The sequence below is a fragment of the Erythrolamprus reginae genome, chromosome 1, assembly GCF_031021105.1.
Source record: "Erythrolamprus reginae isolate rEryReg1 chromosome 1, rEryReg1.hap1, whole genome shotgun sequence".
Classification (NCBI taxonomy): Eukaryota; Metazoa; Chordata; class Lepidosauria; order Squamata; family Dipsadidae; genus Erythrolamprus; species Erythrolamprus reginae.
Window position 1 is genome coordinate 82,975,119 of NC_091950.1, and position 22,176 is coordinate 82,997,294.

At 41.2% G+C, this 22,176-nt stretch overlaps 1 protein-coding gene across 4 annotated transcripts in view; it reads right to left on the reverse strand.

Annotated features, from left to right (window-relative positions):
• Positions 1-22,176, reverse strand: part of BMF (Bcl2 modifying factor) — a 91,351-nt gene that overhangs the window by 31,490 nt on the left and 37,685 nt on the right. Inside the window, exon 1 of one of the 4 annotated variants that reach the window (XM_070734232.1) lies at positions 20,032-20,377. The exons of the other annotated variants lie outside the window; for them this stretch is intronic. The gene's annotated coding sequence lies outside the window, so the exon portion shown is untranslated. Of the gene's footprint in view, positions 1-20,031; positions 20,378-22,176 lie in introns of those variants that run through there. 4 annotated transcript variants of the gene reach the window in all.

The window sequence follows — 22,176 nt, forward strand, 5'->3', positions numbered from 1 at the left end:
ACCCTAATATAAAAACAATCATTCATCTCATACAGACCATACATAAAGCGGAAACGGCCCAGGGAAGTCAATTTCCCCTTGCCTGATGACAGAGGTGGGTTTTGAGGAGTTTGCAAAAGGCAAGGAGGGTGGGGACAGTCCTAATCTCCGGGGGGAGTTGATTCCACAGGGTCGGGGCCGCCACAGAGAAGGCTCTTCCCCTGGGTCCCGCCAGATGACATTGTTTAGTCGACGGAACCCGGAGAAGGCCAACTCTGTGGGACCTAATCCTAGCTGGGATTCGTGCGGCAGAAGGCTATGAAGGGCTATATTCGTGCGGCAGAAGGCCATGAAGGGCTATATAGGTCATAACTAACACTTTGAATTGCGACCGGAAACTGATCGGCAACCAATACAGACTGCAGAGTGTTGGTGTAACATGGGCATACCTGGGGAAGCCCTTGATTGCTCTCGCAACTGCATTCTGCACAATCTGAAGTTTCCGAACATTCTTCAAATGTAGCCCCATGTAGAGAGTGTTACAGTAGTCAAGCCTCGAGGTGATGAGGGCATGAGTGACTGTGAACAGTGAGTCCTGGTCCAGGTAAGGCCGCAACTGGTGCACCTGGTGAACCTGGGCAAACGCCCCCCTCGCCACAGCTGAAAGATGGTTCTCTAATGTAAACTGTGGATCGAGGAGGACGCCCAAGTTGCAGACCCTCTCTGAGGGGGTCAGTAGTTTACCCCCGCCAGGTTTATGGACAGACAGATGGAATTGTCCCTGGGAGGCAAAACTTACAGCCACTCCGTCTTATCAGGGTTGAGTTTGATTAGATAATCAAGTGCCTAAAAACAATGTCAGTAGGGGTGTCAGAAATTTTATACAAAGATCAATGGCACAATGGAAAACACAGCTGCTAGCCAATGTTGATAGATTGGGAGAAGTTACAATCAAGATATCCATCTTTCAAAGAGACTCAGTTTCACTACTACTGTATGTCAGTATTCTGATTCTCTGTCAATAATACTGAACAAGCCAAGCCGTGGCTATCAAACATCAAAAACATCTCCCTCTCCTTTACATGGATGATCTGAGGCTGTCTGGAAAAGAGCATCAGAAATAGAATTGCTGCTCAACATTGTTCATATATGTAGCCAAGATACTGAAATGGAGTTTGGATAGGACAAATGTACCACTTTCGCCACCATCAGGGGGGAAATAGTGAAAACTGAAGGAATCAAAACGCCCTATGGAAATAACATAAACAGTCTGGTTGAAAACCATTGCTACAGATGCCTGGGTTTCCTTCAAGCTGACTGTATCAAACAGTGAAATCAGGAAGAGGGTTACAAGTCATTACATCAAGAGAGTAAAGCTCTTAAAACACAAAGTCAGTAGAAGGAATGCCATCAGGGCAATTAACACCTCGGAAATCCCACTCATGAAATACACAGTTGGATTAGTGGCATTAGATGTAAACGCCCTGGATAGGAAAACCAGAAAAATAATGATAATGAATCATGGCCTTCATCCATACAGCAATTTGACAGACTCTACTTAAAGAAATGGGTGGGTGTACATAAGAACATAAGAAGAGCCATGCTGAATCAGGCCCATCGAGTCCAGCATTCTGTGTCACACAGTGGACCACCAATTGTCCATGGGGATCTTGAGCAGAAAGAGAAGGCAAGCTCCTCCCTTTCCCTTGACCCCCAACAAGTGGTACTGAAGGGAATCCTGCCTGCCTCAACCAACATAGAGGTAGCACTTGGACATCCATTTCAATAACCATCTATATGCTTGGCATCCATGAATCTGTCTAATCCTGCCTTGAAGCTATCAAGGCTGACAGCTGTCATGACCTCTTCTGGAAGTGAAGTCCATAAACCAACGACCCTCTGGGTGAAGAAATAATATTGCCAATGTAGAATATTCCCAATGAAAGTGGCAATACAGTGTTCCCTCGCTTTTTGCGGGGGATGCATTCCGAGACCGCCCGCGAAAGTCGAATTTCCGCAAAGAAGAGATGCAGAAGTAAATACACTATTTTTGGCTATGAACAGTATCACAAACCTTCCCTTAACACTTTAAACCCCTAAATTGCAATTTTCCATTCCCTTAGCAACCATTTAGATTATTATTCACCATGTTTATTTATTAAAGTTTATTAAAAAAAATATTTATTAAAAGCAGGCAAAAGTTTGGCGATGACATATGACGTCATCGGGTGGGAAAAACCGTGGTATAGGGGGGGAAATCCGTGAAGTCTTTTTTAATTAATATTTTTGAAAAACCGTGGTATAGACTTTTCGCGAAGTTCGAACCAGCGAAAATCGAGGGATCACTGTATTAGTAGAATATTGCCAATGAAAGTGGCACTGGAAGAATACCTGACAGACAATGAGAAGATTCACTGAACCTAGTATACCAGGAAAGCTTAAGAGACCTGGAGAGACTAAATTGGCCTACAATAAAGTCTAAATGAAAAAAAAGAAAAGAGATATGGAAAGGCAAAGTACAATAAGGCCAATACATTAAAAAAAAAAAGCAGGCAAAGCAGATCTGGCAATGGCTAAGAAAGCAAAGAAGAGCAACAAAGATGATTAGGGGACTGGAGGCTAAAACATATGAAGAACAGTTGTAGGAACCGGTTATGTTCTAGTTCAATTAAAAAGAAGGACTAGGTGAGACATGATAGCAGTGTTCCAACATCTCAGGCGTTGCCACAAAGAAGAGGGAGTCAAACTATTCTCCAAAGCACTTGAGGGTAGAACAAGAAGCAATGGGTGGAAACTAAACGAGGAGAGAAGAACTCAGGACAAATTTCCTGACAGTTAGAACAATTAATCAGTGGAACAGCTTGCCACCAGAGGTTGTGCATGCCCCAACAACACTGGAAGTTTTTAAGATGATGTTAGATAACCATTTGTCTCAAGCAGTGTAAGGTTTCTTGGTTAAGCAGGGATTGGACTAGAAGACCTCTAAGGCAGTGTTTCCCAACCTTGGCAACTTGAAGATATCTGGACTTCAACTCCCAGAATTCCCCAGCCAGCATTCGCTGGCTGAGGAATTCTGGGAGTTGAAGTCCAAATATCTTCAAGTTGCCAAGGTTGGGAAACGCTGCTCTAAGGTACCTGTCAACTCTGTTATCCTATCCTATTCTAAGAGCAGGGAAACTGAAGAAAGAGACAGAGGGGTTAATTAGGGCTGTACCAAAACCAAGCTTTAAAAACCAAATGCTTTACAAAGCCAGAATTGAGAAGAGAGCAACAGATAGCAAGTACACTGCAATGGAGCAGAAGAAATAAAGGAACTATGTAATTAGCTGCTGCAAGGTCATGGGGACAGACTAAAAATAATGGCCTGATACAGTAGCTACAATGGGGCATTGGAATATCTGCAAGAAATGCCTTTTGCCCTCAAGCAAGAACTGGTGGGACCACAAAATAGAAAAAAAAACCATAGAAAATGAAGTACAGTGATGCTTCATCTTACAAACGGCTTGTCATACAAACTTTTCAAGAAACAAACCCGGGGTTTAAGATTTTTTTGCCTCTACTTACAAACTATTTTCACCTTACAAACCCACCGCTGCCGCTGTGATGCCCCACCTCTGGACTTCCGTTACCAGTGAAGCACCCGTTTTTGTGCTGCTGGGATTCCCCTGAGGCTCCCCTCCATGGGAAACCCCACCTTCAGACTCCCGTGTTTTTGTGATGCTGCAGGGGAATCCCAGCAGGGGAATTCCAGCAATGCAAAAACGGGCGCTTCGCTGGCAACGGAAGTCCGGAGGTAAGGTTTCCCAGCGAGGGGAGCCTCAGTGAAATCGCAGCATTGCAAAAACACAGAGGTCCGGAGGTGGGGTTTCGAGGACTTCGGTGTTTTTGTGATGCTGCGATTTCACTGATGCTCCCTTCACTGGGAAACCCTACCTCTGGACTTCCGTTGCCAGCGAAGCGCTCATTTTTGCGATGCTGGGATTCTCCTGCAGCATCGCAAAAACACAGAAGTTCGGAGGTGGGGTTTCCCATGGAAGTGAGCCTCAGGGGAATCCCAGCAGCGCAAAAATGGGCGCTTCGGCTGGCAAAAGGGGTGAATTTTGGGCTTGCACGCATTAATCGCTTTTCCATTGATTCCTATGGGAAACATTGTTTCATCTTACAAACTTTTCACCTTAAGAACCTCATCCTGGAACCAATTAAGTTTGTAAGACAAGGTATCACTGTACTAAAAGTGGTCTGGGACTTTGAATTCAAACAGATAAATATCTCATATATAGCAACTGTTAAGAAAGACAAAAAAAAGTTTGGATACTGGACCATGGCAATATCTGGAGATATCAGAATAGAAAAGAACTGGAGAAAGTCACAAAACCTAAAGACCTGCCAATAAAAATAGAACAATTGTGGCGAAAGAAAGCGAACCAGCAAGAACAATAGCCCCAAATCCTGCTGAACGCCACCATCTCGGACAAAATCACCAGCCAGTTAAAAAAGGCAACTTGTTTATTTGGAAGACCTTACACCTGTGACTCTTCCTTTAACACCATCAAAACCAACATCTTCTTATTCCAGAAAGGATTTGATAAGTGGATAAAAATGCCAAATCCAGTCTAAACATCTGGCTGACTATGCAACGAACCATAATAATTTATTAAAATTTGTATGCCGCCTAATTCCCGATGATTCTTTTACAGCAAAAGGCAATCATGTCTCTTAATGGCAACTGAAGAAACATCAGAGTTTCTATCCTCATTTTTAAAAAGTAATTTTAAACACTCTTAAGGAAAGAAAAAGTCTAGTTTCCTTTTTGCCCACCAAAATGTTTTTCATTGCCAGTGCGTTTCACCCAACAGTCAATTCCATCTGCTTGTTTCAGCTATTTTATCCTCCCCCCCCCCAACACCAAATGTGATTTAATGTTAGGGTTACTGATTGATGATTGACAGTTATCGCTATGAATCTTTGTGAACACAAGGCTATTGCACCAAGTGGCAACACCCACAGCAGGCAAAAAGGTTTTGGACATGAGATGTTAACATTAGTAATGGGCCAAAAAAAAAAACCAGGAACAAGAGCCAGAAGGAAGAAAAAATATTTTGAAAACAACAAATCATAGAAAAAGGAGAAAAAGGCTCAGATCCATTTCTGACAGATAAAAGAAGAAGAAAAACGCATTGTTGGCAAGCATTATTGTAGAATGTGCTATTTGCTGGGAGTCATCTATTCTCTAGAGCAGTGTTTCCCAACCCTGGCAACTTGAACATATTTGGACTTCAACTCCCAGAATTCACCAGCCAGCAAATGCTGGCTGGGGAATTCTGGGAGTTGAAGTCCAGATATCTTCAAGTTGCCAAGATTGGGAAACACTGCTCTAGATATATAAAGGACACAGCACAGAGTTTAGAGCCAGAAGATGCTGCGAGAAGAAGGAGAAGAGATCTGAAAGCTGTCCTGCTCTGCAATTTTCCCCAATTATCTGACTCTGCCTTGGAATTTCACTTTAATTGATTCATGGCCTCAAGAATCAGCTGAGGATCAGAGGATTGAGCAAATCAAGCTGCTTTGCACACTCTTTAATGCTATAGCACGGAAACTGCTTTGGTCGCGCTTGTCCTCTGTCCTGGTGCTTCTTGACCTCTCAGTGGCTTTCGATACCATCGACCATGGTATCCTTCTGCGCCGGATGGAGAGGCTGGGAGTGGGAGGCACTGTTCTCCAGTGGTTCTCCTCCTACCTCTCCGGTCGGTCGCAGTCAGTGTTAGTGGGGGGTCAGAGGTCGACCTCTAGGTTACTCCATTGTGGGGTGCCTCAGAAGTCGGTCCTCTCCCCCCTGCTATTTAATGTCTACATGAAACCACTGGGTGAGATCATCCAAGGGCATGGGGTGAGGTATCATCAGTATGCTGATGATACCCAGTTGTACATCTCCACCCCATGTCCAGTCAGTGAAGCAGTGGAAGTGATGTGCCAGTGCCTGGAGGCTGTTGGGGTCTGGATGGGTGTCAACAGGCTCAAACTCAACCCTGACAAGACGGAGTGGCTGTGGGTTTTGCCTCCCAAGGACGAGTTCATCTATTCGTCCGTTACCCTGGGGGGGGAGTTATTGACCCCCTCAGAGAGGGTCTGCAACTTGGGCGTCCTCCACAGCTAACATTAGAGTACCATCTTTCAGCTGTGGCGAGGGGGGCGTTTGCCCAGGTTCGCCTGGTGCACCAGTGGCGGCCCTATTTGGACCGGGGGTCACTGCTCATAGTCACTCATGCCCTCATCACCTCAAGGTTCGACTACTGCAATGCTCTCTACATGGGGCTACCTTTGAAAAATGTTCGGAAACTCCAGATTGTGCAGAATGCAGCCGCGAGAGCTTCCAAGATCTGCCCACGTTTCGTCAACACTCCACGGCCTGCACTGGTTGCCGATCAGTTTCCAGTCACAATTCAAAGTGCTGGTAATGACCTATAAAGCCCTACATGGCATCAGACCAGAATACCTCCGGGACCGCCTTCTGCCACACAAATCCCAGCGGCAGATCAGGTCCCACAGAGTTGGCCTTCTCCGGGTTCCATCGACTAAACAAGGCCATCTGGCGGGACCCAGGGGAAGGGCCTTCTCTGTGGCGGCCCCGACCCTCTGGAACCAACTCCTCCCGGAGATTCGAATTGCCCTACTCTTCCCGCCTTCCGCAAGATGTTGAAGACCTATCTATGTCGCCAGGTATGGGGGAAATAGTTATCTCCTTCCCCCACTGCCACTTTTTTTTCTGACTGTAATACATGAGAATGGTATGATTGTGCAGTAATGATTGTTTTTAATATTTATGGGTTTTAATTTCATTTTTAATTTATATTGGATTTGTATTCTGTATATTGTATTGTTGTTGTGAGCCACCCCAAGTCTTCAGAGAGAGGCGGCATACAAATCTAATAAATAAATAAATAGGTAATTGCAAGTTGACATCCCTTGCCCACAAACCTGTCACATTGCCCACTCAGGTTGTGCCAACGTGGCAACTCCTCCTTCCGCTTCCTCCCAGGTGGTGGACATAGGATGGCCTTGAACTTCTTAAAAGTAGGCTTTGTGGTTGCATCTGCTCCCTCATGAAAATCACCCCTCCCAAGTTTCCATAAACATCAGGCCTTCTACAGATAGCGTGGCAAGCCGTTGATTTATCACCACTGGCTTGACATACGTACTGAAAAGATTTATAGGTAGTCCTCAACCTTTAACAGTTCATTTAGCGGCAGTTCTAAGTCACAATGGCACTAAAAAAGTGACTTATGGCCCAAAGGTGGGACTGGTTTGCCCGAACCAGTAGTGACCCACTGGTGACATCATGGAGCTGGTTTGGTCAATGCCATTCCATGGGTGCTGCCATATTATTTTTATTTCTAAAAAACTTTTAGGTTTTTTTTTCTTCTGAGCATGTGCAAAAGCCAAGTTTCTGGCACTGTGCATGCGGTCGGCATCCTGTTTTTTGGAGGGTTTTTTCAGATTTTTCAGTGCACGAGCAAAGCATACATAAGCCCATAAGGCGCAGGAGGAAGCGAACCAGCAGCGAGGTAAGTTAGAACCCACCCCTGTTATGGTCATTTTAAAACACCACCATTATAGCATTCCCACGATAATGTGATCATATTCATATTTATGACCTTTGCTTTGTCCCCTTTGCTTTTGCAACTTTTTGATAAGCAAAGTGAAGAGCTTTGGTGGTGCAGTGGTTAGAATGCAATACTGAAAGCTACTTCTGCTGATCAAATTTAGAGTTGGCCTTCTCCGGGTCCCGTTGACCTCTGCCGTCAGGCATGGAGGAATTGAGACATCTCCCCCAGGCCTATATAGTTTATGCACAGTATGTTTGTGTGTATGTCTTGCTTTTTAAATAAGGGTTTTTTAGATATTTTAAATATTAGATTTGTTATACATTGTTTTTATTATTGCTGTAAGCCGCCCCGAGCCTACGGAGAGGGGCGACATACAAATCTAATAAATATACAATGCAGGTTGATGTGCCTGCAGGGGAGGGCCTTCTCTGTGGCTGCCCCAATGTTATGGAACCAGTTGCACAGTGGCCAGAGTGCAGCACTGCAGGCTACTTCAGCTAACTGCTACCTGTAGTTCAGCAATTCAGATCTCACCACCTGCTCAAGGTTGACTCAGCCTTCCATCCTTCCAAGAGGTGGGTAAAATGAGGACCCCAGATTGTTGGGGGCAATAGGCTGGCTCTGTAAACCGCTTAGAGAGGGCTGTAAAAGCACTATGAAGCGGTATATAAGTCTAAATGCTATTGCTAAGTGCAAAAATATAAAAAGGTAGAAGAAAAATAGAAAAGAAATAAAAAAGTTATAAAGAAGTAGTTTCTTATTTTCCTTACAAAGGTTATAAATACATTTGTAGATTTACATCTTTCTCTAAAGTTATATCATGATTCTCTTCTTTCTATAACTCATCCTCTATAGTTATCCAAGTCACAATTCACAAGTTCATTTTTTTCTCTTTTGCACAAAATCTAAGGCATTTTCAGAAAAGAAAAAAAAAGACAAGATCTACAAGTCAATTTTGGCTGCTTTAGCAAGTCCTATCATGAGCAGTGCCAGTGGTCAGATCCAAGACCAAGTGGAGAAGGAAGTGATTTACAATTTCTGAATTGGTGATTAATTGAGCAGAGGTGGCGCAGCGGGTAGAGTGCAGTACTGCAGGCCACTAAAGCTGACTGCTAGATCTGCAGGTCAGCAATTCAAATCTCATCACTGGCTCAAGGTTGACTCAGCCTTCCATCCTTCCAAGGTGGGTAAAATGAGGACCTGGATTGAGGGGGCAATAGGCTGGCTCTGTTAAAAAGTGCTATTGCTAACATGTTGTAAGCCACCCTGAGTCTAAGGAAAAGAGCGGCATTAAAAAAAATGAATAAATAAATAAATAAAATTTCCCATGAACTGCATTTTGGAAGATCACCTTGTACAATCTCACTTTGCAGTAAGACAAAAACCTTGGTCAGCAAACCTGCTCAATAAGGTTGACTTAAAAACAATAGGAGTGAATTGACTTCAGAATCTGCTTAGTCAATGCCGGTGCAAAATTATTTTTGCAGAACTTTTTTAGCTATAAAACAAGTGTAATAAATCTAAGCATAAGATCTAAAATCTTACTGAATTAAGAAATGAAACAGTATAAATATTCAGTTATCTAGCATCTAAATAACAGCGTATACTGTACTGATAATAGCGAAGAATGAAGTTGTTCAGAAAATCTCTAATAAAATTAATGATTTTGAACAAATGCTACACCATGGCCATGTCTTCACTGGACGTACAATTCTAATGACATCCATGCAAGGTACAGGCAATTTCTCTCCTAATTGAGTTACATTTAAAGGAAAAAAATATTTTCTTAAAGATGGCTCTTGAATCAACAACCAGTCTGCCCATAACGGAGCATGTAAAACTATATACAGTGTTCCCTCGATTTTCACGGGTTCGAACTTCGCAAAAAGTCTATACCACAGTTTTTCAAGATTAATTAAAAAATATTTCACCGTTTTTCCCCCTATACAACGTTTTTCCCCGTCTGATGACGTCATATGTCATCACCAAACATTTGTCCGCCTTTAATAAATATTTTTAAATAAACTTTAATAAATAAACATGATGAGTAATAATCTAAATGGTTGCTAAGGGAATGGGAAATTGTAATTTAAGGATTTAAAGTGTTAAGGAAAGGCTTGTGATACTGTGCATAGCCAAAAATAGTGTATTTACTTCCGCATCTTTACTTTGCGGAAACAATGCAGTCTCGGAATGCATCCCCCGCAAAAATTGAGGGAACACTGTAATTCCATGTCCAATCACAGTAACCACCATATAAATATCCTTTGGATTAAATGTACAGCTCAAAAGATGGCAAGGGATGGCATGGATTTATTTTTCTGACTCCACGAGAAGTTCCTGGCTAGAGTGGGAAGTGAAAAGAACATCCCCAAGGAAGCAAACAACAAACTCCTTCCACATCGTACTATACCAACCAAACAGCAAAGAAATACCCAAGTATGTCATTATAATTGAGCTTGGCTCCAAGATCATATTATGCGTTCTCAAGAGCTTACATAAAGAAAGTCTGGCAAGCTAGAAACGGAGTTTTAAAAAGTGTTTTTCATAACAGGACACGCTGCACAAAAAAGCAGGCCCTTCACAAAACGAGTTTCTCTTGAGCACATCTGGCAATGGGCTCAATTTATATTTTCACTCTAGCAACTGAAACCGCTGGGATAGATAAGAAGAGGAAACTGCACTGTTTCCTCTGGCTTCAGGCAGGAGCTCTTGGGAATCAAGGCAGGGAATTTGGTTGGCCAAACTTGCCAGGATGACCCTGTCAGTGGAACTGCCCAAGTAGTAGTAGTATCTATCAGATAAAGAGAGTGAAAAAAAAGGGGGGGTTGAAAAGAAGCCATGGGAAGTTTGGTATGGTCCTGAGGCTACTTTAGGGGCAGAGAAAGTGTTATCTAGAGGCTTAGACTATTTATTACAGGGGTTTTTTTAAAGCCTTGGGAACTCCTTGACTACACTATTTTGAGAGATCTTGGGGACATTAGAGATTATTGCATATATTGTGTATCGTAGAGCCATCTTCAAACTAGTTGACAAAGAATAGAATAGAATAGAACAGAATAGAATTCTTTATTGGCCAAGTATGATTGGACACACAAAGAATTTGTCTTCGATGCATATGCTCTCAGTGTACATAAAATAAAATATACACATGTCAAGAATCATAAGGTACAACACTTAATGATTGTCACACCAGGGTTCAAATAACAATCCGGAAACGATATTAATTTAAAAAATTGGTATAATATATTGAGGAAAAAATAGTAGTAATAGTAGTGCAGACTTAGTAAATAGTTTGACAATGTTGAGATAATTGTTTGTTTAGCTGAGTGATGGCATTTGGGAAAAAACGGAAAAAAGTTCAGCCCCTTTTGAGTGCAAGAAACGTGGAGGTATGTTAGCAGGTGGAAACAAAATAAAATGAAGGGATAAGCAGCAAGGAAGAGTGGAAATGGCCCTCAACAAGTCAGTTACACAAAAATATACCAAGATGTTGCAAAACAGAAATCCCAAATCCAAATATTGTATTATCTCTTCTTTGTTAAAACCAGAAGTGTTTGTTGATAGACATTTAGGTTATAGATAAACAGGGAGAGCATTTTTTTTTAATTTTAGAAAATTTATATTGCTGCTTAATCAAACATGGCGACTCTAGGTGGCTTATAAAGACATAAAAGCAAAATATAAAAGAAATAAAAACAATAAAAAACAAAAATAAAATAATAACCTAATAATTAGTCTTTCATGGTTTGAGGCCAATCATTAGTCTTTCATGTTTCTCTCAATGCTAATTTAAATTGACAGAAAACACATAAGAATTCTCCAGATCTTAAAAAAAATCATTATTTATTGTGCTTTGTTTTGTATAATCTAACTTGCAATTACTGATGAGATCTAACAGTTTGAAATCTATTGTAAGATTACACAGGAGTAGCATGTTTTACTGATTTTCTTTTAAGTATGCACATATAGAACTGGGCTATAAATGTTGTCCCATTTTGAATATCTGTGTATATAAAAGTATTTGAAGTTTAAAATAACACTTCACAACCTAAACTCTAACCCTAACCTTCACTAGATCAAAGACTTGATCTTAATTTCAGTTGTAGTCCACTACAGCCCACATATTTAAAGCCCAGGAAATGACACTTTTATGTACTATATTGAAAATCTAAATTTATTTAACTTTAAATACTTTTATTCTACATTAGTAACAGGTGCCATAGATCAGTGTTTCCCAAACTTGGCAGCTTGAAGATATTTGGACTTCAAGTCCCAGAATTCCCCAGCCAACGAATGCTGGCTGGGGAATTCTGGGAGTTGAAGTCCAGATATCTTCAAGTTGCCAAGGTTGGGAAACACTGCCATAGATGATAACACTTGTCTTGTTTCACTGCTAGGGAACAAATATAAGCCTAAAGTCTGGTACAGAACACACAGTATTATTTCCAGGATCAGTCCTTTTTTTTGGTAGATGTTTGTTGCCGTATCTTTTTTCTTCAGTTTTCTAAACAATAATAACAGTTGAAATATACTTGAATATTAGTAGCCTTGGTTGATAATTAGGCTGTTGTTCTGAGCTCCAAGCTTGGTCATTTGGTTAAAACGTTTCATCACCATTCAAGGAGACGTCATCAGTGCGCTTGAAATTGTGTTCATCTGTCAGAACACTGGCCTTTAAATATGTTTTTATGTGATGCAAATTAGTGTGGATGTTGTTTGGCTATTTCGGAGTCATGATCTGATTTCAAACTCTTTGATCCATTGGCTGTTATTGACGCATGATCTTTGGTTTTAAGCACTGTCTGTGTGATGTAAATTAGTGTTGTTTATTCAGATATTTCTGATGGTCTGGTTTTGGATTGTTTGATTGGCTGGTTGTTGTTACTGAGACGTGATCTGGTTTGTTGTGAACTGATGGGTTATGTTGGCTTATATCAGTTTATCACTTCTGGATGTGATTGTTAAACGAGACACCACAGGTTGTTGTTGTGAGTGGTCCTCAACCAACTCTGCTAATGATTTTGAGGAGGATGAGCCAGGCCCATCTTGCTACTCTGGGCCAGTGGTTTTGCCAGCTGATGCAGAGAGTGAGAGTGAGGGAGAAATAGACCTAGATGAACTTGAAGGACCATCAGAGGTGGCAGATATGCCAATGACAGTAGGCTTTAATTAGAGGAGGAGGAAGAGGAGGAGGAGGAAGACAATGAGCCTTTGTTAGATGCCTGCTTTAGAAGACTAAGAAAAAGACAAGAATACTTGTATGGGAAAAGGAAGTAGTCTGTAAGTTTTTAACTCTAGGGAATTGTTGACCACTCCCCATAGGTATTTAGGGGTGGCTGATGGGAAATTCAGGGTGGAATTTCAACGTTTTGTAATGAAGTCAGTTGATGTTTGGGGGTTCCAGCCATGTTACCCTAGCCAACTATTATTTCTCTGTTAAGAATCGTTGGAGTAAAAGTGCCCTGTCTGCAGAGAGGTTGGGAAGCAGTAACTGTAAGTCAGTGAAACTGGAGACTCTTTATCTCACAAAGGAATGCGCAATTAGCTTTGATCTCCATCAGCAGCCTAGCTGCTGGACTGTTATAACTCCTCTCACTGAGAAGCTGCCAAGATGAACTCCCATGCATGACTTTGGCTTGTATAAATGATGCTTTCTCTATAAAAAGATTGATTTGAAATATCAGCGCCTGGATTCCTCCTTTGTTTTCAATCTGTGTAGGCCCGGGATAGAACAGTTGTTAAGTGTGATGTCACTTCACTACAATTTGTTATTTCCTGCCAACTTTCCCATTTTTTCTTGTTGATGGATGACTGTGAAGGTCACATATGGCAATCACGTGACTGTGGGCCCCTCCGACCATCATAAATGTGTACTGCTTACCTAGAGTCTGAATCATGATCATGTGACCATGGGAACATTACAAAGGCTAAAACTGGGAAGGCTGATCGCAAATCTCTGTTTTCAGTGTTGTTGTAAGTTTGAACAATGCTGAAGGAGTGGATGGTAACAAGGAAGTTTGGAAGAAACAGAATAAAGGCTGAAAACAGTGATAGGAAATTATTCTATGGCATGGGAGTCTACCGAAAGGGGTGGCATACAAATCTAATAAAGGAAGGAAGGAAGGAAGGAAGGAAAGAAGGAAGGAAGGAAGGAAGGAATAAAAATAAAATAAAATAAAAATAAAAATAAAAATAAATAAATAAATGGGAGCTGATGAAATTAGCTTTCCATCTTCATTTTTTAATATCATTAAATGCATACCCAATTTTCTAATTACTCTAGTGCTCAAGCAAAAAAATACAGAATATTAAAGATTAAAAATAATACAAATAAAACCCAAACCAAAATGAAAATCAATCAATAATATAATTAATAAATATTGAAAGATCTGGAGTCAAACATTAGGAATTCTTTCCAAGCTTGGAGTCATAGAGAAGGTGGTTCTTTCTTACAAAGATAAACCGTGACAATGGGGTATCTTGAGAAGCGCCTCTCCTGCCAATCTAAGTAACCCAAAAGGTTTGCAACAGGAGACACAATGCCCCAGATAATCTATCCCTAAGCAGTTTAGGGATTTAAAGGTCAGTGCGACCATCTTCAATTGTGCCCAAGGCACATTTTTAACAACCAGTGCAGATTTTTTACTGCAAACATCACAGGATTCGAATATTGCATAGAAAACCAGAAGCTGGCTGTTTCATTTTGCACCCACCTTTGGATAGTTAGCAAGGCAAGGCCCACATAAATGAAAAGAGTTGTAACCAAGGTGCGAATTACTGTCACTAAATTCCACTGGATCAGGGAGGGATCCCAGCTGCACCCTAACCATAAAACTCTAAAAACCACTGTTTACTGCAGCTGCCAGCTGCAAATCCAATGACAGCTGATGGTCAAGAACCACCCTAAAAGTATAAGGCCATTTCTATTTGGGGAGTGCAGCCCCATCCAAAACAACACAATTCCAGAGTCCAGTGTTCTTCTTGCCAACGGTATCTTCTGGATAGTCTGGTTCGATTTCAGCTTGTTCAGTTTCATTCTACAGGTACGAAGACCTTTTTTTGACTAAATCTGGATCTCACACCTTCACTGAGCAATCCCATGTTTGAGCAGAATGAAATCTAATTCAGGTTGGCCACGCCATACACCATTTCTACTATATTTCTTTTAACATCCTTCGCTACCTTGGAATAAATAACTCCCCAATGCCTTAATTTTTTTATGATTTCATTTTATTCCATGTATGGATCTGCTGTCAGTTGTGAATGGAAAATAGTGTTGCAGAAATGAAAGGGCAGAACAATGTTCTGAGCTAGGGGAAAAGTGGGAAACAAGTTTATTTATTTATTAGAGTTGGAAGGGACCTTGTAGGTCATCTAGTCCAACCCCCTGCTCGAGCAGGAGACTCTATACCACCCCAGACAAATGGCAGTCGAATGTCCCCGTGAAAGTTTCAAGTGTTGTTCACAACTTCCGCAGGCAAGCTGTTCTACTGGTTGATCGCTCTCACCGTCAGAAAGTTCCTCCTTATTTCCAGTTTGGTCAGTTTCCATCCGTTATTCCTCATCTGGCCTTCTGGTGTCTTGGAAAACAGCCTGGCACCCCCCTCCTCTCTGTGGCAGCCCCTTGAGTATTGATGATTGCTATCATGTCTCCCCTGGTCCTTCTCTTCACTATACTATCCATGCCCACTTCCTGCAATCTCTCTTCATATTTTAGTTTCCATTCCCCTTATCATCCTGGTTGCTCTCTTCCATTGTTTTGTCTTCTTCATAGGCTTCATATTGCAGAATGCATGGGTTGGAAGGTTCCTTAAAACAGTGTTTCCCAACCTTGGCAACTTGAAGATATTTGGACTTCAACTCCCAGAATTCCACAGCCAGTGAATGCATTCGCTGCCTGGGGAATTCTGGGAGTTGAAGTCCAGATATCTTCAAATTGCCAAGGTTGGGAAACACTGCCTTTAAAAAATCTAGCCCAATCTCCTGTCTCGCATAGGAGTCCACTTCTACAACCTCCTTTATATACCATCATCCAGTTTGTTTAAATATGGAAGAGTCCACTACCTCTCAAGCATTTGTTCCCCTTGTGATCCTACTTTTAGGGAGTTTTTTTTACCCTAATATTCAGATGACATTGACCTCCTTGTCTGGGGTAGAACTTTGAATAACTCTCCCTCCTCATCTTCTATTTAATAACTGTTCTGATACTTGAAGACAGCGATCATATCTCTCTACAAGTGCCTCTTCTCCAGATTAAACATCATAATAATCTTGCATGTATAATTAAGACTGTTAAGACAGTAAGTATTCATAACAGTTTCTATCACCATAGTTTAGATATTTAAGCTGGCAGGGGTAGCCAACACCCTAGAGGACAGGCTCAAAATACAGAAAGATCTAGACAGATTTACACTATGGGCCCACACTAACAACACGATGTTCAACATCGACAAGAGCAAAGTCCTTCATCTTGGGAAAAAAAAACCCTAGACACACATACAGCCTGGGAGGAACCCCACTTAGCAGTAGTGACTGCGAAAGAGATCTTGGAGTCTTGGTGGATAATCAACTAAACATGAGCCAGCAATGTGCAGCAGCGGCCAAAACAGCCAACACTATCCTAAGCTGCATCAACAGGGGGATAGACTCTAAGACCATGGAAGTATTAATACCACTCTACTACGCCCTGGTCAGACCACATCTGAGTACTGCATCCAGTTCTGGTCACCACAATTCAAAAGAGACATTGAAACTCTGGAGAAGGTGCAGAAAAGAGCAACCAAAATGATTAGGGGACTTGAAACCAAGACTTATGAAGAGAGACTGCGGGAATTGGGCATGGATAGCCTAGAGAAAAGGAGGGCCAGAAGGGACATGATAGTTGTGTACAGGTATATGAGGGGTTGGCACAGAGAGGAGGGGGCCACTCTATTCTCCAGAGCACCAGAGGGCCGGACGAGGAACAACGGCTGGAAGCTGACCAAGGAGAGATTCAACCTAGAAATAAGGAAGAACTTCCTGACGGTCAGAGAGATCAACCAGTGGAACAACCTGCATGCAGAGGTTGTGAACTCCCCAACTCTGGACACTTTCAAGAGGAGATTGGACTGCCATTTGGCTGGGGTGCTTTAGGATTCCTGCTCAGGCAGGGGGTTGGTCTTGATGACCTGCATGGTCCCTTTCAACTCTAACAATAAATAAATAATAAATAAATAAATAAATAAATAAAGTATAACCTTGAGAGGTCTCTCAACACAATCCTATGTTTGTAACTATGTTATGAACAAAATTAACTTACTATACAGTCCTATGCATAAGACCTTTCTGTTCCGTTGAGCTCACTTTAAAATAGTCGATGAGTCTGTGAGGTTCAGAACAGTTAGCAATATGGGGGAAAAACACCAGAATTGGAGCATAGGAACTCATCGCTTTCTTTTAGGCTGGTTTCACAGACTACAATAAATCATGATTCATTTACCCTTGGCTTGTGGAATAAATAAGTATTGTGAGAGATCTTGTTATACCAAAAGTTATATTTCATAAGTGGAAATCGCTGGATTTGCACTATGCATGGAGCCAACAAACCCACTTCATTTGTTTTAGGGTGATGTTAGTTAGTTAGTTAGTTAGTTAGTTAGTTAGTTAGTTAGTTAGTTAGTTAGTTAGTTAGTTAGTCAGTTAGTTAGTTATTAAATTTGCATGCCGCCCCTCTCTGTAGACTCAGGGCGGCTCACAACAGTAATAGAAAACAATATATAATACAAATCTAATAATTAAAACTAAAAACCCATAATTTAAAAAACATGCACACAACATACCAAACATAAACAGTATAGGCCTGGGGGAGTTATCTCAGTCTCCCCATGCCTGATGGCAGAGGTGGGTTTTAAGGAGTTTACGAAAGGCAAGCAGGGTGGGGACAGTTCTAATCTCAGGGGGTAGCTGGTTCCAGAGGGCCGGGGCCGCCACAGAGAAGGCTCTTCCCCTGGGACCCGCCAAATGATATTGTTTAGTTGACGGGACCAGGAGAAGGCCAACTCTGTGGGACCTAATTGGTCGCTGGGATTCGTGATGTGTGCACTCAGACACTATTTTGCAGTTGTGGGGGTCAATTCAAGATCCTTGAAAGTAGGGCAAATTATAAATATATTCTGAGCAGAAGGGCAAGGGTTAGGTAGTCCCTTCTTACACTGTAAATCTATTATTTTCATTTTCCAACAATGCCAATGAGAAATGCAAGGACACTGTTGAGAAATAAAAATGATTCTAGATGTTTAGAAATAAAATAATATTTTTTTTAAAAATAAGAGTGGGACAGAAGGTGGCAAGAAAAGTATCCACAAATTCACTGGTATCCAAAGGCAACATCCTGGGGATTTAAGTGCACACGATGCAATTATATTGATACCATTCAGCACATCTGAGCACCTGGACTGGAATCTCCTTAAAGTCCCAAGCAAGCAGTTTTATATTTCCTGAAATGCTGTAGAAGCATAATAAATAACCATCATGCTCTTCGGAAAGAAGGAAATCAATTCAGCAACCACCTTCACAAGCCCCAAATGTGAAAGAATGAAACCAATTCTGCAGTTCTTTCCACTTGGAAACACCTGTTGAGGAACCATACAATGCAGGCATTCTTCCATTACTTCGAGCATTCTCTCAGGGGGGAGAAAAATCAATATACAGGCACTTGCCTTCCTTCAGGAATGGAAGAACAAGGAAGAGGGTGGGGGTGGACAGAACACACGTGTATGCCAGTTAACCAAAACAAAGTGACAAGCTGGTTTCATGGTTTCTTTAGCTCTTCCTTTTGCCTTCTGCCCTCTGCTTAAATGACTCAATTGCAAATAATCTTTTAAGGTTGAAACACATTATATCAGCCCAGGAAGAGGTCAAACCAAATTTTTACTGTGAAAAAGGAAGGCGGAAAACAACAATAGATACTCATTTTTTTATCCAAATGAGTCAACAAATAGCAACGCCTTACAGAATCCATGGTGCATAAAACAAATTGAGTCTTCAAGTATTAAAACTTCAATTGTAGCACCTTGGTGGCCAGTTCTGCAAAACCATATGCCTCTTTTCTATTTTGAAGAACACAAATTTGCATTCCCTAATGATTAGGTGAGAACTACACTGCTCAAAAAAATAAAGGGAATGCTTAAACAACACAATATAACTCCAGGTAAATCAAATTTCTGTGAAATCAGACTGTCCACTTAGGAAGCAACACTGATTGATGATCAATTTCACATGCTGTTGTGCACATTCAACTTTGTACAGAACAAAGTATTCAATGAGACTACTGTATTTCATTCATTCATATCTAGGATGTGTTATTTGAGTGTTCCCTTTATTTTTTTGAGCAGTATATGTAAGATGGCTATAGTCTCGGTATCCAAACAACTTTTTCACTACATAACACAAATGATCTTTGTGTAATGCCATCTTTTCTGTATGCCTCAAACCATCCCAAACCATTGGCACAAATTTCTGCTGCAGTCGTCCACCTACTTGTTGGCTGTCCTTACATCTTGGACAACTTTAATGGTCAGCAAAGAAAAATTAAAGAAAATAAGTTTTCATTCTTCAGGTCCTACCTTTCAAGCAGTATTGAAAGTTAACTGCAAGATATACAAAAGCAGAATTAGAATAGAATAGAATAGCATTTTATTGGCCAAGTGTGATTGGACACACAAGGAAATTGTCTGGGTGCATATGCTCTCAGTGTACATAAAAGAAAAAGATACATTTGTCAAGAATCATATGGTCCAACACTTAATGATTGTCATAGGGGTCAAATAAGCAATGAAGAAACAATCAATATTAATAAAAATCTTAGGATACAAGCAACAAGTTACAATGAGAGTGCAAGAGGAAACAAATATACAAATATATCTTTCAATGAATATTTTGTACAATGCTAATATCCGTGCAACTGTAAACCTGAATCCTACCCAGAAAGACATTTTTGAGTAAGATAACTTATTCGATTTTGGGGGTGGAGGGGGAAGAAACCCCTCACTTCAATGCAACTTTCTTAACTGTGGGTGGGGATCCCCAGAACTTTTATTTGTTTGTTTGTTTTGTCAAGTACATATTGGTGGTATGTAAAGATATCATAATACAGTATTCATATACATGATACTAGCAAAAAAGAAACATTAGGGCAGGGGTCTGGTGCACTTATGCGCTTATCAAGGAGAAGAATCCGCCGATGCCTGCATCTCTTAAGGCTCTCGAGGGACTCTGGGTTTGGAGGTTCAACCCTTCCCGCCCGCTCCCGTCCCTGTCCTGCAATTTTCGAGCGATCGCCTCCCTAAGTGGATCCAAATCCCAAGGAGCACGACGTGATTTAGAAATTATCTATCAACAGCACTTACAAATACAAATAACGGAGTTGTCACTCAAGCCCTCCCTTCCCCTCTCCCCAAATACTGACCTGTTGCTCCGAACTGCGCCTCTGCCCGGGCAGAAGAGCCTGCAGAAGCTTAACGATCGTACCCCGAGAGACAAGATCCAGGAGTCCCCCCCGGTCACCTATTCAAAGCAGCGACCTGCGAAACCCTCCGAAAGGGATCCCGCCTTTCATCTGGTCCACTGACTTGCTTTGCTTGGAAGCGCCAAACAAGAGCCGCCGGCGGAAAGAGCGGGAGCCGGAAAGTCCCCGGACTTGCAACCTGAGGCGCCGCCGCCGCCGCTTACACACCACACACGGTATTGTTTCCAAAAAAGACGCTCGCTTCCTGGCATTACCCCGCACAGCTGATGAAAGATACGCCTCCCCCGCCGTGACGTCAGGGAAGGGGGAGGCTAGCCGGCCAATGGGGAGCGGCAGGCGCGCACGTTCCCCAGCTCGCGGCGCTCGGGGCTGTCACAACGTGGGGCGATTTTGTCAAGTTCGGCTCGTGATCTCGCTTCACGAGCGAGGCAAAGGCTGGAGCCGTTTCTATATTATACTAATACTACGCTACACGACTACACTACACTACACTACATTATCTTACCTACTTATTTATATTTCTGTGCCGTCCAATACCTTGGTACCTCAGGGCGGCTTACAACACAACACAATACAATACAATAACACGAGTAAGAAGTCAAATAAATACCAAATTATTATTTTTTTAAAACCATTATAAAACCATTACTGTATATCACCAAATATAAACCACCGAAGATGACACTTAATTGCGTTGTACCAGTTGCCATCACATTTATTAAACTGTTCTTCCTTGGACTGGGAACTGGTGCTGCTGGCATGGGAAGGGAGTTGACTACCAAGAAGATCTGGGTTCATCCGATGGCCACGTTAGTTGGGAAACCTGAAGCAAAATATCTGATATTAAACCGTGCCTATTTGTTGCCTTTGCATTCAGCCCAAAGCCAAGCCTCACTGTCATTTTTCGAAGGCAGGGCAAGTCCAGACTTGCAGAGAAGCAAATCTTGTGCAGTCCGCAATGACTTCCGTTTTTTCGAGTTCTAAGGATGGCCATCGGAGAACCTCTCTCCTGGTTTCTTGGTTTATTTTGATTTCTTATTTTATTTATTTTGTCAAAATATATGCAAGATAGCAGGTATTGAGATTTTTTAAAAAAAAATAAATTTTATTATTTTAAAAAGCTACATACGTAATGTATTTACAAAAATAACTTACAATATACAGTATATAATCATAATGGTAGCAATAACAGGCAAGCAAGTCAATAAAAAGAGACAAAAAAGCAGACAAAAAACAAAACAAAGACAAATAATAAATAAATAAAAACAAACAAACAGCACCATTTAAAAAGATATAAATGTTTAATGTTCTTAAATGTTTCTTATCAGGTTTTATGCAGTTATTCATATCATTTAACACATTTACATTTCATAACTGGTAATATAGTTTTATATATAATATAATTATAATATAATTCCTCTTCAATTTATTGTTATTAAATACTTTGTGTTAAATATTCATGAAGAAGGTTCCAGAGTTCAGAAGCAACATGAGAAAATATTATTTTATTGAAAGAGTAGTAGATCCTTGGAACAAACTTCCAGCAGACATGGTTGGTAAATCCACAGTAACTGAATTTCAACATGCCTGGGATAAACACGTATCCATCCTAAGATAAAATACAGTGGTACCTCGAGATACGAGTTTAATTCGTTCCGGACCTGGGCTCTTAAGTCGAGCAGCTCTTATCTCGAACGACTTTTCCCCATAGGAATTAATGTAAATAATTTTAATTGGTTCCAGCCCTCAAAAAACTCACAAAGTTAGTCTAAATTATGCAGAAAGACATGTTTTTAATGAAGAAATGTACATGTACATATAAATGAATAATGAAGTTTCTTTCACTTAACTTGTAAACTTTCTTAAACTTTTAAATTTACATATGTTCAACTTCTCTGCCACCCAATCCTGTAGGACAGAGGTCCCCAACCCTTTTTGCACCAGGGACCAGCTTTAAGCGATCAAGAGAGGAATGGGTGAATGAATGGACGGAGGGTGGGAAGGAAGGAAGGAAAGAGGGAAGGGACAGGAACAGAGGAAGGAAGCAAGGAAACTTATGAAAGGGGAGAGTAAGAGAGGAATGAG